Source organism: Tenrec ecaudatus, chromosome 18, assembly GCF_050624435.1.
Source record: "Tenrec ecaudatus isolate mTenEca1 chromosome 18, mTenEca1.hap1, whole genome shotgun sequence".
In the NCBI taxonomy this organism is placed as follows: domain Eukaryota; kingdom Metazoa; phylum Chordata; class Mammalia; order Afrosoricida; family Tenrecidae; genus Tenrec; species Tenrec ecaudatus.
In genome coordinates this window covers 35,564,979-35,583,885 of record NC_134547.1, presented here as the reverse complement: position 1 = coordinate 35,583,885, position 18,907 = coordinate 35,564,979, and the positions used below count along the sequence as shown (strand labels likewise).

General features: G+C 41.0%; 1 non-coding gene and 1 pseudogene across 1 annotated transcript; one reads left to right on the top strand and one right to left on the bottom strand.

Annotated features, from left to right (window-relative positions):
* The first annotated feature begins 1,003 nt into the window (after positions 1–1,003).
* LOC142431690 (centrosomal protein of 89 kDa pseudogene) lies at positions 1,004–3,419 on the top strand (annotated as a pseudogene).
* Positions 3,420–6,741: 3,322 nt separating this feature from the next.
* On the bottom strand, positions 6,742–6,904 carry LOC142432885 (U1 spliceosomal RNA). Its single transcript, XR_012780982.1, has one exon. It is a non-coding gene; the product is annotated as a U1 spliceosomal RNA (small nuclear RNA).
* Positions 6,905–18,907: the final 12,003 nt, after the last annotated feature.

Genomic DNA, 18,907 nt, shown 5'->3' with positions numbered 1-18,907 from the left:
AGCCTATAGGGCAGGGGTTTTCAACTTTCTTAATTCCTAATTTCCTAATTCCACTAATACAGTTCCTCATGTTGTGGTGACCTCCAACCATAAAATTGTTTTCATTGCTACTTCATAACCGTAATTTTGCTAGTTATGAATCATAATGTAAATATCTAATATGCAGGATGTATTTTCATTGTTACAAACTGAACATACTTAAAGCATAGTGATTAATCACAAAAACAATATGTAATTATATATCATGAAATATTTATTTCTAATTACAAATAAATGAAATTTTGTCGTGAAGCATGGTGTAGCATGGGTAGCAGTCTTAATAGAACAACAGTAAGTACATTGCTACATTTTGCAACAGTATGTGTAAAAGGCCAATGTCAGTGTGAAGGTTGAGATAACTTCTTTCTCACCAGATCAGAAATTATCAGGGTAGTCTTTGCAAGAGCACAATAAAGATCATCTTCCACAACAAGTCTACTTCTGTATTTAGACTTGATAACCCTGCAAAATCCTGTTTCACAAAGACATATTGTTGGAAATAGAAGAAGAAGGCACAACACAATCTCAGACAGAACAGGATATGATTGTTAACACTTGATCCAGAATTTTAACTGGCATTGTAGAGAAATCAGTTCTCGCTGCATTGCTGTTAATAAGTCCAATGAACTCCTCTTTTGCTGTCTCAGGAACATCTTCAGCTCTGACTGTGAATGGGCTTCTGGCAAGTGCAAATGGGGTGTCAGGTAGATTTGGAAAGTACGATGAAATTTCATCCACAAGCATGTGCAAGTATTCTTTCACAGAAATTATCACCATAATCCTTTTGTCTGGTTCAAGGTCATGTTCCTCAAAGAAAGCAGATAAGGTAGGCAACAGGTAATTTTAATTTTCATCCTTTTTTTTTTGCCAAAGTTAAAGTTTCATTTGGAATGATTGGATCTTTTCAGACAAATCAAAGTATGTTGCTTTTGGTCTGTGCAGTGATAAATTTAATTCATTCAAGATGGCAAAGAAGCCAACGAAGTAAGCTATTATTTGCAGTTCACTTTTATTGCTGAAAAGTGCTTTGAGCTGTGGTCTTGTTTCCGATGAAAACACGTTTTGAGTTCATCATGAAGATCAAAAACACATTTTAAAACTTTTCCTCTGGGTAAACAAATCGCCATCTAGCTCAGAAGCAACAAAGCCCACATGGAAGAAACATACCAGCCTGTGAGATCACGAGGTGTTGAAGGGATCAGTTATTAGGCATCAGAGAACAAAATATGAAATCGTTGTGAATGATGGGGACTGCAGATTGGAGACCCAAGACCCATCTGAGGGCAACTGGACGTCCCCTTACAGAAGGGAGGAAGAGGAAATTGACACACAACTGTCATCCAGCTGTGTGGAGTCGGGAGGCGGATGCTTCAGGGCACAGTGATGCTCTGTGTGAGGAGCCTCACGGAGATCGGGTTCCATTGTTGCATGCAGTAAACAGTGAAGAAGATGAACATATTTTGGAGCAAGATGGATTTCCAGACTTACCTCTCACTCAGTTGTGTCCACCAGCAAAGATGGCAAACATTTGGTTCTGAATTTAAAGCATTAAAAGTCCCCATTACATGAAAAGCCTCCAGCCCCACCCCCCAGGTATAACTGGCAGAACATGTGCGCAGTGCATATAACCAAGGAAAAGTTGGGGGAAATAAAAGAAGAAAACTTGCTGCTAAACAACACAAATCAATCTCTTACCCCCAAACGAAAGGTGATACAAAAATCAATGCAAGGACTACAATCAAAACTCATGAAAATGGAAAAGGAAAACAGAGACTGAAAGAGGCTGAGAAGGTGGCACCCAGGAAGAAGTGGCTGTGCCTAAATTACTGTCTCTAAGAAAATAAGCTGATGACCTGGTACATGCAAATGATGGCTTGACAATGACCGTCCATCATTTGAATATGGACCTGAGTAGATATCAAACAAAATTCAGTATTTTATCCAAAGAAGAGAGTTTAAACACTGACAGCCTCCTATCAAAGGGCCCCATGCCACCCTGGTGTTTGTGTGTATAAAGTGATAGTGCCCTGTCACCACTGCTGCTGGCTCATGAAGACAGGGTCAAAGAGCAGGATGAGCTCACTGCCAGCCTCCAAGAAGAAATGGAGGTGTTGACGACGCAAGTCTAAGAAGTGGTGAAAGAGAATGAAGAATTGCACCAAGTGATAAATAATAGTCCAGTCACCAATAGGGAATGGCATCACTGTAGACTCAAGCAGAACTGCTTTCAGAGGAAAACAAGTGTGGATAGAACAGCTGGAGATGCAGCAGAAGAAAGTCCAGGATACCAGCTAGGAGAATCTTCGGGACAAAGTAGGAGAGTCAATTCCTTGGTATTTAATTTTGTGGTGTCCACATGTATATTCACTGCTTACGTTACTGGAAAAAGTTCTCAAAGTAACAAAACAGTTCATGCTTCTGGTTACTAAATTCCAGAACCAGGAAAAAGAGCTCACTGAAAACAAAGCACGATTTAAAATTCTACACGAAAAATGCCAAGAACTCAAAACACACTTGGATGACAAAATTGCGTTTGAAGTTCACGCTTCAACTGTGAAAGAATTAGAACGCCAGTAGCAGAAGGAGGCAGAGAAAGAAAGTGCTGAGATGGATGAGTTGGTGGAAAAGCTAACAGTCCTGCAAATACAGAAAAAGAGCCTGCTTTTAGAGAAGAACAATTTGACAGTTAAAACCAAAGCACTAGAAGCTGAACTTGAACTTGCACAGAAAAGAAATAGAAGACCTCAGAAGAAAATTGATGTCCTCAGAAAGCAGGTGGAACAAGCCTTGGAGAATGAGCTATCTGCTCACCAGTCCTTGGCAAATCTTGTTGGACTGGCTGAGAATATCACTCAGGAACAGGACAAGCTCATCCATTTGGCTAAATTTTTTTGAAAGTGAGCAACATGGCCTTTTCAACACAATAATGAAAGGCAATACTCGCCTGGGAAAATCTGAGTAAAAAGTCAAGGGCTACAAGAAGCAGGCAGCACCAAAGGTAGGTGACATCAACCACTGTCTGGGGAGCAGCAGGAGCACTGTGTTAGCAAGACCGCTTAATACCACCCGGAGATGAGGCACCTCCACTGGCTGCTTCGGACCAGCAGGAAGTCCCGGATGAGGCATCACAGCAGAACAGAGCAACGGACCGGGGGGGGGGGGGGGGGCTCAGTGTGGGAGTCCACCTCCAAGGAAAACCGGAGAACCTGAGAGCTTCTCCAGGCCACGCGGGAGAGACAGGGCCTGAAGGACAGCAGCAGAGCCGGTGAGGCCCCCTGCCTTGATGACGGCCCTCAGGAGACGTGCTGGATGGCGACAGCTTCAGCTACAGTGACGTGAAATCTCCTCCAAAGCCTGGCCGACGCTGCAGGAGCCCTTGAGCTAGACTCCACAGCCTCACACAGGAACAGGGAGGGCACAGGCCCACAGCGAGAGATGGGGAAACACAGAATGCTGCCTCAGGGTGCTGTGCTTCAGCCCGTGAGCTAAGAAGAGATAAACTGGCACAACAGTTAAACAGCAGCAGCACCAACATGCATGAGCATGGAATATTCTCTTTTTATTTCTTGTAATAGTATTCGGCAGTTTTCTTTGTTCAACTGTTTTGTTTCTCTGGTTACATTTATTCCTAAGCACTCCACCTTTTGTGTAGCTGTTATAAATGATATTGTGTTCTTGATTTCTTTGTCACAGCTCTCTTTGTTACTATACAGAAGTCCGATAGACATATATTTATATGGCAATACACTGAGGTAGGGGATGGACTTCGGGCCTCTGCTCATACCCTCCCTCAATACAAGAACACTTTGTTCTAACAAATCAGCAGTTGAGATGTTTGCCCTCTTGACACACTCGCTGAAGACAAAATGGGTGTATAAGAAAATGTGGTGAAGAGGCAGATGGTGCCCGGCTATTAAAAGATATAGCGTCTGGGGTCTTAAAGGCTTGAAGTTACACAAGTCATCATTCAGCAGAGAAGCAACTAGTCCATATGGAAGAAGCACACTGCAGGTGCAATCATGAGGAGTCATACAGACCAGCAGACACAAAACAAACAAACAAACAAACAAACAAAAACATATTATTGAGAACGAGGTGGGTTGGAGCAGAGCTCCAAAGCCCATCTGTAGATAATGGAACAATCCCCACACACAGGGGTCACAGGGAAGGGATGAGTCAACCAGAGTGCAGTAAAGCATCGATGAAACACACTATATTCCTCTGGTTCTTTGAGGTTTCCTCACCCCCTCTACCTCCCCCCCCACTACTATGACCCCAGTGCTGCTTCTCAATTCAGACTAGACCAGAACATATATACAGGTATAGATAAGAGATGGGAGCTCACGGCACACCAAATCCAGGAACAGCAGTGGGAATAGTGATACCAGACGGGGAGGGGGAGGCGGGGAGAAGAGAGAAAGTGGGAACTGATTGCAATGATTGACACATAACCATACACCCCTCTCCAGGGGGAAGAACAACAGAAAACATGGGGGAAGGGAGACAGCGGTCAGTGTGAGATATGAAAATAATAACAATGTGCAATCTGTTAATGGGTTATGAGAGGGGGTTGGGGGTTGGGGGGGGGGGAAGAGGAGCCGATACCAAGGGCTCAATAGAAAGTAAATATCTAGAAAAGAATGAAGTCAATATATGTACAAATTTGCCTGGTGCAAGCGATGTATGGATTGTGGCAAGAGTTAAAGAGTCCCCTATAAAATGATCTTCTAATTAAAAAAAAGAAATCCAGTAGAGTTTTATGTGTTAATATTGCATCCTGCCATATTCTTAGATTATTTTATTTTTCCAATAATTTTTTGTTGTTGGGTCTTTGAGATTTTCCATACACAAAATCATCCTTTAAATTCTTTTTATTGCCTAGTGGTTCTGGCTAAAACTTCTTGAATAATGTTGAATCGAAGCCGTGGAAGGGGACATTCTTGCCTGGTTCATGTTCGCAGGGGGGATGCTTTCAGTTTTCCCTGTTGATTGAGATGTTGGCTGTTTTTCCACAGATGACCCTTATTGGGTTGAGAAATTTCCCTCCTATTCCTATTTTGTTGAATGTTTATTGACAGAAATGGCTGTTGGATATTGTTAAATGCCTTTTCCAAATTGAATGATATGCTCACATTCGCTCTTCTTTATGTGTTAATTTAGTTTTCTGTGTCTTTATTGAGTTGCTTTCTGATGATTTTTCTTCCCTCAAAATTAGTGCATTGAAGTCTCCTAGTATTATTGAAGTCTCCTAGTATTATTGAAGTCTCCTAGTATTATTGAAGTCTCCTAGTATTATTGAAGTCTCCTAGTATTATTGAAGTCTCCTAGTATTATTGAAGTCTCCTAGTATTATTGAAGTCTCCTAGTATTATTGAAGTCTCCTAGTATTATTGAAGTCTCCTAGTATTATTGAAGTCTCCTAGTATTATTGAAGTCTCCTAGTATTATTGAAGTCTCCTAGTATTATTGAAGTCTCCTAGTATTATTGAAGTCTCCTAGTATTATTGAAGTCTCCTAGTATTATTGAAGTCTCCTAGTATTATTGAAGTCTCCTAGTATTATTTCTGTATTGTCTTTTTCCCTCTTCAGCTCTGTAAGAGTTTAATTCATGTACTTTGAGCGTCTTTCATATAAGTTTATTATGATCGTGCCTACTTGTTCTATTATTTCTTTAGTCATTACATAGCTTCCTTTTTTGTCTCTCATGTTGGTTTTTGACTTGAAGTCTATTATATCAGAGATTAATATTGCACAACTACTTTTTTTTGTTGCTGTCATTAGCCTGGTACATTATTTCCTATACTTTGATTTTTAGTCTATTTTTGTCTTTATGTAGAACATGTGTTTCCTGTAGGTGGTATATTGACAGTATATTGATGGGTCTTGTATTCTTATCTATTCTGCTCCTCTCTGTCTCTTGACTGCTGCATTTAACACATTAACATTCAGTGTCATTATTGATATGTGCAGGTTTGCTGCTGTCATTTTGCTGGGATTTGTGTGTATGTGTGGTAGTTTTTCTTTGGTTTCTTTATTCTTCTTATAAATATGTACTGTTTTGAGTGTGTTGTTTTTGGGTGGTGTTCTCATGTTTATCTGCTATTGTTGATTCTCTGTCCAAAGTATCCCTTTTAGTATTTTTTTTAATACAGGTCATATTTTAAAAATTTATTTAAATTCTCCTTGTCTGGAAATACTTATTTATCCCTCATATTTGAGAGATAATTTTACTGCATTTAAGAATCTTGGTTGGCAGATTTCTTTCTTTCAGAATTTTATAAATATCACTCCATTGACTGCTTTTCTGCATAGTTTCTGTTGAAAAATCTGAGCTTTTTCTTATTGGCTTTCCTTTACAGGTGGCTGTTCTTTTTGCCCTACCTGCTCTCAGGGTCCTCTCCTTGACCTTGATATTGGAGAATTTGACTTTGACATGTTGCTATATTTTTCTTTGGAGTCTATCCTGAGTGGGGTTCTTTCAGATTGATGAATAGTTACTTTCTCCTCTTACGGTGATAGGCAAGTTTTCATTCATGATTTCTTTTACTGTTTTCTCCATAGTTTTACAAAATTCCTTCTTGATCTGGAATACCAATGAGATGTTGGTTGTTCCTGTTGATAGTGTCCCACTTAATTCTAAGTTTTTCTTCGGATCCCTCTGCTCTTTTTGTTGATTCTTTCTTTTCTTTCTTTTTTTTTTGACAGGGGAGAGCGCCAACGCAGTCCCCCACTACCACAAATCATGCAGTCGAGTTTCTCACACTTGGTAAATCGCAGGGGTCAGCATATCCGGAGTGCAATGGATGAACCTCGCCCTGGGAAAACCACCTTCGTGATCATGGTGTCTTCCCTGCCAGGTAAGTATGCTGTTGATTGTTTGTATTGACCATTGTAGCTGAGAGAATTGTCTTCAGGATCACGAATTCAGCTTTTGATTTCTTTGGTTTTATTACTGTGCTATTTTACTGTGTTGTCTGAGTCTCTTATCTTATTTATCTTCTGGAAATATATTTGGTGCAGTGTTTCTTGTTTTTCTATTTTTTCCATTGTTCTCTTGGACATTTTCTCCATTCATTGAAAGTACATGAACATTATTATTTTTTCTAAATTCTATTTCTGGTAGTTCCAGGGCCCTTTCTTCAGAATATTCCTTTGGATCTGAGTGCTATTCAATTGTTTGTATCTATTATTCTGTTTTTTCTTCTTTCTTTCTTTCTTTTTTTTTTGGGGTGTGTACCGCAATTTACTGCTGGTTACGTGGCATTATGGTGCAGCTGTTAGTGGTGGGACGGCTGCTGGGTCTTGTGGGAGTAGTTGGATTTAGTTTGCTAGGACATAGGGATGGATGATGTTTTCTTTGCTGAGGCATGGGGATACCTGGGGGCTTCTTTGCTGGGTTGCTAGGATGGTTTGGTCCTTCCTTGCTGGGGTGTGGGAATGCCTATTCTTTTATTTTTAAATGACTTTATTTTAGGCTCTCCCATCTGTATTTAACTTTTTAAAGTCATCCTGTTCCAGTATCCCTTAGCTCCATCATCTGGTGAAGAAGTATGTGAGGCTGGGAACTGGGCAAAGGGTCTGAATATGTCTGCAGGTGACAGTATCCAGTAGAGCCCTGTAACAATGCAGCAAGCAAGAACTTACCATCTCAGTGTGAGAGCTTCATCTCTGAGGGGTAAAGAGTTTGAAAGTGTTCACTACTGTGAGTTACAAGGGCACTGTTAACATGCTTATCAATAATGTTTTGTGTGTTGTTACCATAGACACTGTCATGGTGAGGGACCTTCACAGAGGGCTGAAGGACACACCTGAGAGATGGCCTTGGCCTGTTTTCCTTAGGTAATGGGAGATTCTCAGAAGAACTATGTTAACCCCTAGGGTCATCACCAAATGTGGAGGGCTAATGTGTCTGTCTTAGCTGCTGGGATCAAATGATAGAACCAAAACGGAAGTGGGGATGAATGGAAAAGGTGGGAATGGTTAAAGCTCACGATGGAAAATTGCATATGGATCAAAGGGAGGAAAATAAATTTAAATATGGAGAAATAATTACCCTGTGAGCTTCTTAACTTCCCAGAAGATACAAACTGGTTTGCTATCAGGAAGGGAAACAGCTGGCAAACATTCTAACCAAGAGAAGGGACCCAGTCTATTCCAGCACGAGAAGACGCCCTGTTGCCTTATTTGTGACTGCTTCATTGGACTGCTTCTGGAAGGGATCTCTGCCTAGCACGGTCCTTCCTCCCACCCCCGATAGAAGCAGGCCCTGAATTCCGAGTTGTTGCTGCTCTCAAGTAGCGCACAATTCTCTGGACGAGTCAAATCTCCTTGAAACAGCTCTCCCGTCCCCAGAAGCTTATTAAAGAAGTGATTAAAATATGATCATGAGATTTTATTTTCTCCTGGCCCTGAGTGAGACATTTGAAGGCCAAGTGTCTGCAGAGCCTTTTCCAAGCTCACCGATATCTGAGAATAACCACTGAATCCTATTGGGTGTTTGGCTTGCGGATCACTCAGCTTGCTGGGCTAAAGAGGTCAGAAACCATGCTTTGTGTTTGGAGTGTGGGGCCCTCCTCATTATCAGTGCAACACCTTCTGCTTTGTTACTGTGCAATTTTGTCTCCAGAAGCAGGAAGTCTGTAAAAACAACCTTAGGATATTTTCAGAAAGGTGAAGGTGAGAAAAATCAATGAGGCCCAATCCTGACCTGGCTCATCTCTTCTCTGGTGTGGAAATCCCTTCACTGCCTGTGCTCTTGTTCTCCACAAACATCTCAAAGGCCCCTCTCAATCTGTACTTGTATATTCAAGGGATCTGACCTGCCCATGGTCTGACAGGCTAAAACTATTGAAGCAGACGCAGCCCAAGAAACAGTTCATCATCGCAGGCAGTAGGTATATGCGATTGTGTGTGCGTGTGTGCTGTATCGTTCTCTATTTATGTATGTAATCATTTTATTGTGAGCTCTTACAGATACCATAGCCTTCCACAGTTCAATCGCATCAAGCAGTGTTGTGCAATTGCTACCACAATCATTTTCAAGACTTTTTTTTCTTCTTGAACTCCTTGATATCCGCTCCCCTTTATCCCCTTTCTCCCCAACCCTACTGCCCAAGAGACCTCTTTTTTCCCCTATGATAGGTTTGTTATGGTGTGTGTGTATGTATGCCATATTTTCCATGGTCCAATATATTCACAGACAATTCTGTTGATTGACCCCATTGAGTGGAGTTATACAGTTATCAATACTATCAGCTCCCTATCTCCCACCTCTTCCCATATCCCCAGGGAACTATTACTTCTGTTACTGTTTCTGAAGGCTTATCTATTTTAGCTTCCATGTACCAAACCATCTTAAATATACAAATGAACATATGTAAATCTAACATGATAAATAAGGTAAAAGAAATAAAAACCATAATCATAAGGGGAGGAAAATATAAAGAACTAGAGGATAGTTATGGGGTACATCAGTGCTATACCTCACCCTGGATTTTTTTATCCCTTCTGTATGGTCCTTCTGAGAGGGATTGTCCAATTATCTTATAGGTTGATTTTGGGGTCTTCACTACATCAATCATGCATGAGATTTTGTTATTGTTTTTAGGTGCTGTTGCATCACTTTCTACACACGTGGACCCCAGTACAACAGAACCCAACACTGCCCTGTCCTGCACCATCTTCACGATTGTTGTGTTTGGACCCATTGTTGCAGCTGCTGTGTCAGTACATCTTGTTGAAGGTCTTTCTCTTTTTTGCTGACCCTCTACTTTACCAAGTTTAATGTCTTTTTCCAGGGACATGAACTTGTAAGAGTAGAAATTCCTCTTAGGGAAATGCAGAGAGAAGAGCCCCGTGAGAGTCTTGGGAATGACCTCAGCCCAAATTAGATCAGGGGACTTCAGTGGAAGGGTAACCATTGCCAGAGTCAAAACCTTTGTTGGCCACTGTCAGAGGAAACCAGCCTCTAACAACTGATGGGTCAGTAGGCACAATTGTATGGGTATTATATTTAAAGATCATAGTAAAGTCAGAGAGGATAGGAAATACAGGAGAGAGAATAAAATAGATACATTTTATGGTAGCATGTTCACCTCAGCCCCTCTTGAGGGTCCACATGGAGGTGGGAGAAGAGAGGGGAGTCATCCTTACTAACTTGGGATATTTATAGGTAGCCGTAAGACGTACATATTCAGCAGTTACATTAAGTCACAAGATGGGTGGTAACCACAGGAAGGTTCCTGAGCTCGCAGGTGTGGAAACCTAATACTTGCACTGGGGGAAGTTATGAGGGGAGCAGGGTGACACAGTGTGAGGAGATGACAAAAGAATGTCTGCTTCCATAGGGAGATTTAATCAACCAGGTGCTCACTTTAAGGCAGCAGAGCTTTTAGGGGAGAATATGTGGGAATGCTATTTAAAATAGGATAATGTACTTGGACTTTATCTCTGACTTACCAAAGTGGTGGCTTTCCTACCATGAAATACTAGCTTTCCAGATTCCCTCTGCTATAAGTTAGGGAATATAGTCTTAGTCGTATTACCCTCAGTTTCAGTTTCCCACAGGCCATGTTGCTTTTTGTTTTCTTTTGTAAGCAGCATACGCTGAGGTAGAGGGTGGTGGTGGGCAGAGAGATTGGCTATATTTTTTCCGCCAGCAATGTGATATAAACACCCATCTCATGTAAGACACAGTCATATTTTATATGAAAGTAAGGTTCTTTATCCTTATAAAATGCAATTACACATAAATACTTCATGTCATCTGTTCTTGAAATTTTAGCAGCAGAACTTAATGCTTCCAGTTACCATAGCAACAGGCAAAGTTGGTGATTTTGAATATTATGCTATTCCAAGATGGGCAAGTTCATTTTTCTTCCACTCTTTCTTTCCTTGTGTGAAGAGTCATGTTGCATATAGAGAAAAGTCTCTTTCATTTGTTCAGATGAACACTTGGAAATGATGAGTTCAGCAAAGATACTCCCCGTTTCTTTTCTTTCTTCTTCTTCTTTTTTTTTTTGGAGAAAGATTAAATTAGACTTAAAACAGGCAGTTTTGTTGTTTTGGCCAATGGAGACAGATGGGGTTTCCAAGAGTCTGAATCAACTTAATGGCAACCAGCAACCACAATGGAGACACAGATGCTGGGAGGAAAGACAACTGTGGAGCTCAGACACTTCTTTTCTTTCAGCCTGGTTGTGGTTCTGTGGCGCCTCTGAAAATTTCACCCTTTCACGGGCTTCTGAATGTTTTGATCACTGTTCCTGATAGTTCCCTCAGCCAGTTATTTGGGGCTCTGGGATTCTAATTTATTCCTCTCATTTGAGATGTCTCCCTTTGCATTCCTACAAAATATCAATAACTGTACTCATAATTGTTCTAGTCTGTATGCACCTATTACAACGCTTCTTCCTTCTTGTTCCAGAAATTCCTCTCCCTTCTCTTTCCTGTGTAAGTCATCAGGATTCTCTCTTCTGTTTATCTCTCGTACATCACTGTTTGATTTATTTTTTCTTTATGCAAATTAGCATTCATTCATCTTAGAAACCCTCCTATTATAGTTGATCTTCCCAATATTTGCCTTAATTTCAGGGAAGGATTCTGATTTGTCTTAGTCAAATCACTTGACTTCTTCTAGACTAATCACTTTAGCCTGTGTAGTGAGGTACTATGATGGCTTAGATCTGAATCATATGGCTACTTTGTGAAGGAGACTGGGGATAGGCAGCCCCCAAACAATCATTATCATGATCCGTTACAGTAGGAATTGAAAGAGTGTGAGAACTGTTTTGTCTTTGTTAATTCCAGAGGGAATGTTTGTTTGGTCTTAGGAGAGCTAAAAAGTGATATGATGCAGTTGAATTATATGGTTATGTCTTTGTAACTCAAGCCAAATGACTGGATGGGAGCATGCAAAGAGGGTGTGTGAAACTCTACTCTTGGTAGGTCACTTTTGTCATTCTATTGGGTCTAAAGTGACCCATTTTAGAAGCAAGAAGTGTCTTAGAACCATCAAGAAAGAAGAACAAGCAGAGAGTGTTTTTGTACCCGTAGATTCCTATATAGAGAAGTGGAGGTGATGACAGCAGAGATATAAACAGAGTGAGGGGGTGTCCTGGGCCAAGGAACCAGTAAAGCCAAGTGCCTTCAGATAAAAGCCTGGCTTTTAGAGTGGGGTGCCCTTTGGGCATTTATCTGTCCTAAAATAGTTTTGTAAAACATGATTGAGCTGGGTAGAGGCCAAGGGACAGTGTGGCCGAGAGGCTGAGGACAAGAGGAAGGCAGGCATGGAGGCCCTGTTGAGAAGAGGTGTAGTGGACGAAAGAATGGAATCCTCAATCTTTCCGATCCTGGTGAGTAACCTGTTAGTGTGTCTAATGAACTCCATAATAATGAGTATTGTATGTTTGTGAGAACCGGTTATTAAACTCGGTAGAAGGAGTGCTGGTAAAGAAAGTTGGAGAGGGAGGCAGGTCTGATCTTTGCTTTGTAGGAATCATCCTTGGGCAGATGTGGCGCTGGATTCCCTTCTCCTGTACTGAAACCAGAGGCGGTTGAACATGGTCCTGACACCAATTCCTTAGGTGAATAGGGCCTTTGCCATCCTCAGGGGCTTTGAGTTAGGCTTTATGATGTACATGAAAGTTGGTCTGGGCTCTAAGCATAAAGGACTTATTGAACAGATGCTTTTTGCTCATGTAAGGTGCCAACAAGTCAGCACCGACTTAGAGCGACTTTACACACAACTGCATAAAGTACTGTCGAATCTTGCACCAGTCTCACAATTGTTGCAATGTTTGAGCCCATTGTTGCAGCCGCTTTGTCAATCCATCATGTGAAGAGTCTTCCTTTTTTCCACTGACCCTCCACTTTACCAAGCAGGACACCCTTCTCCAGGGACTAGGCAATCTTTGTAATATAACCCGAGTACATGAGCTGGAGCATCACCATTCTTGCTTGAAGGAGCATTTTGGCCATACTTTTCCCAAGACAGATTTACTCTTTCTTCGGTCAGTCTCTAGTACATTCAGTAGTCTTCACCAATACCATAACTCATATGAAACAATTTTTGTTACTTCACTGTTCATGCATATGAGGCAATTGATAATATCATGGTTTGGGTCAGGTATCCCTGAGTCTTCTGAATGACCTCTTTTCTCTTTCATAGTTTCCAGAGGTCTCCCGCAGATCTGCCCATTGCAATACATCATTTGATGTTTCAGCTGCTGTTCCCTCGAGCATTAATTGTGAATCCAAGGAAAGTGAAATCTTGACTACTTTCAATCTTTTCTCCACTTATCATAATGTTGCCTACTGGTCGGGTGTGAGGACCTTTTCTGTGTATGAGGTGTAATCCACACCAAAGGCTGTAGTAGTTGGTCGTTATCAGCAAGTCTTCCAAGTCTTCTTCATTGTCAGCAAGCAAGGTTGTGTCATCCTCCTGCCGCAAGTTGTTAATGGGCCTTTGTAAAATTCTGATGTTACACTTGCCTTTACGGAGTTCAGCTCCTTGGCTTATTGCTTAGCATACGGACTGAATCGGTACAGGGGAAAGGAGGCAACCCTCGCGCACACGTTTCCTGATTTAAAACCACGCAGTGTCCTCGTGCTGTGTTTGACCAACTGCTTCTCGGCCCGTGCACAGGCTCGACTTGAGTGCAAGATGTATTCTGAACTTCCCATTCTTCTCAATACCATCCGTGGTTTGTGATGGTCCACAGAGTCCTTGCATACTTCAGGGATCACAAATAAATATCTTTCTGGTATTCTCTGCTTTCAGGAAAGATTCATCTGATGTCACCAATGGTATCTCTAATTGCATGCCCCTTCTGAATCCAGCTTGGATTTCTGGCAGTTCCCTGTCAATGTAATAATGCAACCATTTTTTAATTTCTTCAGAAAAATTTTACTTACATGTGATATTAATGATATTACTTGACATTTTTCACATTCAGTTGAATCTCCTTTTGGAAATGGACACAAATATGGTTGTCTTCCAGTCAGTTGGTCAGGTAACCATCTTCCAAATTTCTTGATATAAATGAGTGAGTGCCTGCAGTGCTATATCAATTTGTTGAAATACTTCAACTGGTATTCTATACATTCTTGGAGACTTGTTTTTCCCTAGTGTTTTTTGCAGTTTGGATTTTTTTCTTTTAATATCATTTGTTTTATTTCACCTCTGCTGATTGTTTGATTCATGACAGTGGATGAGTAGAACAAATGCCTCCAGGGACTGATAGACTTTGTAGTCAGCAGGCCAACCCTTTACCAAATGGCACCACCAGGTCTATACATTTCATCGACAAGAATTTTAATGGTTTTCTTTCTTTCTAATTTGTAATCATGAATTAGGTAAAGGTTTATAGAGAAGATCAGGTGTTTTATTCAACAGCCATGTGCATTTTGTTAATTATAATCCCCGCTATGTAACATCACTCACCCCAGTTACTCCCTGTGTTTGCCATTTCTATTCTTCCTTTATTCCTAACTCTTCTGAACTTTATCCTAGGATAAATGTTGCTCCCCCTTTTAAATTTCAAATGGTTGATTATTCTAAGGTGTGCTTACCTCCCTAGTGTTATTGTTTCTGTTATAGACCTGCCAATTGTTTGGTTGAAAGCTGAGCCATGGGAGTGACTACATGCCACAGTCTTTGTGGTCCTGACAATTTTTCATCTGACTAGTAAACCTGGTATTTTTTTTAAATGATTTTGGATTTTGTCCCACTCTATCTACTTTCTTCTAATGTGATCTCTTTTGGGAAAGGTTTTACTGATAGTTGGGCACCATCTAGTTCTTCTGGTGTCAGTGTTGTAGAAACGGATGTTCTTGTGGCCCATAAATTCATTGGATTGTTTTCCATGCATCTGAGGTTTTCACCATTTTTCTTTTCTCTGGATGAGGAGATATGATAGTTACTACTTAGATGGCTGCTCAAGAGATTTTAGGACCCCAGCCACTACTCACAAAAGTAAGATGTAGGGCATTATATTTGTCTTCTTTGCTATACCAACTTACCTTGGTGTCCTTCAGCCCCAGGGACTCATTTCAAGATGTTTGGCTACATCTAAGATGTTTCATAATGCTGCCTCTGTATACTCCACTTCATACATGGTTGTATTTGCAGCAAAGTTAACTACACGAAAACAAATATCATCTATTAAATCTATATGTATATATAGTCCCACTTTCCTACCTGTTCAGCTTACATGTCTATCCACGCATTTACTACTAGATCACCCTTATTGAGGGATTATGCATATAACAATATTTATTTCTGTTGCTTTTAACTCAGGCATGCCTCCCAATGTCGTCCTCATATATATTATTTTCACCTAATTTCCTTTTCATCTCCCTCCCACTCCTGAAAACAATAAAATGTTTCATTTAGTGTGGAAACATTTTTTCAACTTTTTACAATAGTGGTATCATACAGGATATGTTCTTCTGTGATTGACTAATTTCATTCAGCATAATACTCTCCTGGTTTATCCATGTTATAAAATGTTTCAAAGAGTCATTGATATTTTTTAATACACAGTAGGAATATTAGTGAAGTTTTGACAGTAAACAGAAAGTAACAGATTTTAGAAAAGGCAAATTCAGATAAACAAAACGAAGGAGCGGGAAAACAACCAGATTTTGGAATCTGAAAATGGACAAAATGCAAATGGACAAGTAGTTTCCCCATGATTGGTTCTGATTGGCTTCCTCTCATCTGCTGGGACCCACCAGCCCCCGTGGGGGGAGAAAGGTACGGTTTTCTGTTCTCGTAAGTACACAGTCTCAGAAACTCTAAGGAACAGCACTGCTCTGTCCTATAGGTTGGTCATCAGATGGAATTGCATTGTTGGCAGCAGTCTGATCTTCTGGAAGTGGAGGTAACGAGCTAGTGTGAAAAAGGAGGAAACCTGTTTATGAAGCAGTTAGAGCCTCAGGTCCTTTTCTCTACTTCTCCTCACTCCATACTGGCTGTTAGTGCCCATCTTCCACGTACGCACGATCCATCCATTTTCTTCTCCAGAGAGAACAAAATAGGGAGTCTCTTGCTTGGGGACCACTAGGCACAGTGAATGACAGATGTGCTGCATTGAGAACAGAGTTATGTGAACATTTCTTCACTAAATCCCATGTTCCCTAGCTTTCTTCACACACACAGCTTCTAGAATTCCTACTGTCAGTCCTATAGTCTATGGACAGGGGTTTAGAATAATCTTCTTTTGGTCTCACTTCATGGTCAGTTTCTCCAAAGACATTGATATTGTAGCACCTTCCACTGATAAGTCCCCAGCGACACAAGTGGGCTTCCAACCAGTATGTTAGTGTCTTGCTCTTGACCTAATAAAAGAGCACAAGGCATCCGAGTAAAGCCTCTGATATAAATGTTCAGATTCTTATATTTTCCTTTTCTTGTTTTATTATGAAATTTCATTATACTGGAATTAAAAAAGTCCTAAATGCCTCCAGAAAGAAAGAAAAAAAATGCCATATGCTAAGGATCAGAAAACATAATTGCTTAGAAGTTTTCCACAGGAACATGAGAGGCTAGAGGCCAATGATGATCAGTGTCTGAAGATTCGGAGGAAAATGTTTCCTAACATAGAATTTGATATCCAGTCAAACTACTCAGCAAATGTAAGGGGTGAATAATAATCTTTTAATACATTTAAGTCACATGTTCTCTTTCCCATGAAGTTATTGGAAGACACGCTGTCAAAATGAGAATTTAAATGGAGAGGGAAACATAGAATACAGGAACAGAAGATGTAACACAAGAGAATGATGACGTGGTATCCCAGGGCAACAACTGTGCACCCATCTGGCTATGGCAGGCATAGAGAAGGGCCCAGACTAAAAGCAGGCATAGACTACTTCTTGATAGCTCAGAGATTTCAAATACAAAATGAATCAGCCTGTAGGAGTTGGAAAATAGGGCGGGGTAGTGAAAGCAAGAGGGCTGTTGTTTTTCTGAAAAGCCGTGCAGAGTTATTGACTCAAATTGTTAGCATGTCCACAATTTTTTTTCATCAAAATCATTTTGGATACCATACTTGAGCTCCTACTGCATTCTGATGGTGGGCTGTTTGAGACCTCCCCTAAACGGGTAACTCCTTGGGTGATGTGTACTGGTTGCTGAGAGCTGCTCATTATTATAACTTCTGCTGATAAGCACCCATATAATCTTGCTCAGGGAACCCTATCTTCAAAACCAGTTTCTTCTTTGAATTAAACACGTCTCTTTGATATGGAACATAGTTTTGAACACTTCCCCGAATCTGGAGTTGCATGGCTCTTGGCAGAAACTGTTATGAATGCTGATAGGAGATAGGGGTAGGAGATAGGGGTAGGACCTAGGGTTAGCTGGCCCCTGCCTGAGCATTTTGGATTGTGGCTTCGGGTCCAGCTTTCTGGCCCTAAGAGCACTCAGTGGAGGTGTGGCGGTGGTTGGCATGATTGGCCTGATGATGCTGGAAACTGAGAAGGCTGTGACTCATTCACACATCTGAGCCTCTTGGATGGCTTTCGAGGCTTAGGCTTCAGCTACTGTGCCACTGTGGGAAAGGGTGTCCTGTAAACAAGCCCTTTTTGGCAGGAATTTGTTTCTACTTTTCTCTAGACCTAACTCCACCTCTACGAACCCCACTGACCCTCCCAGGTTGAGGCGAATTCTTTCCTTCTTTGTGCTCCCAGGTCTTTAAATCATAGTCTTTTTATTTCTTTCATGTTTCAGTGGCCTCTGTGGAATTCTGTTCTACCTTCAGGCTACCCCAAAACCCAGTGGCTCAAAACAACAAACCTGAATCTAGTTAATGAGTCTAAGGGCTAACTGGGTGTGTTAGTCTGGGTCCTTTAGGGAAACAAATCCACAGAAACTCATGTATAAGAGAGAGTTTTATATAAAGGTTAAGTGCACATCAAGAAAACATCCCAACCCAGTGCTTCCCAAGACCACAGTCCAACATTAACACACATGTCCGACACCAATCCACAAAGTCCTTCTCAATCTCACAAAACACACACTATGATGCCGACTGCAGGAGGAAAGCCAAATCAGTGAACGTATAAACATCTCAGAGCTGGCAAGGGCCTCCACACGGCTGCCCAGCACCCAGGGCTGCATCGGGGTAGGTCCATGCGGCTTCACCTTGGGGATGTCTTACAGGAAGTGAACCTTGCCAGCTGAAGCAGGGAACTGGTTAAGGCAGCTGCACCCTGGTCCAAAAATCAGAGAACAAGAGACCAGAGAACTAGTAAGGCAAGGCTCACCAAGTCATTTATCTCATCCTTTTGCAAGTCCATTGACTTCATCACAAATGCTCTATTTTAACAGCTTAAAGGATGGTTACACACATAGACTTACTCAATGGAATACACAGGAATCAAATTGACTATATTTGTTGGAAGAGATGATGAAGGTCAGTATCATCAGCCAAAATAAGGCCAGGAGCTGACTGTGGAACAGATAATAAATTGCTCAGATGAAAATTCATATTGAAGTTGAAGGAAATGAAAACAAATCTTTAAGAACCAAAATATGACCATAGCTCTATTCTACATGAATTCTACATGAATTTCAAGAACATCTCAAGAACAGATTTGACTCATTGAGTTGTGGGATGACATAATACACGAAGAAAGCAAAGGTAATTAAAATGACAATAAAGAAAGAAGAGAGAAAAGTTGATGTCAGAAGAGACTCTGAAACTTGCTTGGCTAGTAGCTAAAATAAATGTAAGAAATGAAGTAAAAGAGCTAAACAGAAAATTTCAAAAGGCATCTCTAGAAAACAATGTAGTCTATGACCTAGGAGTCTATGGCAAGAAAATTGGAAGACAGCTACCTGGCCAACTGACTGGACGAGATC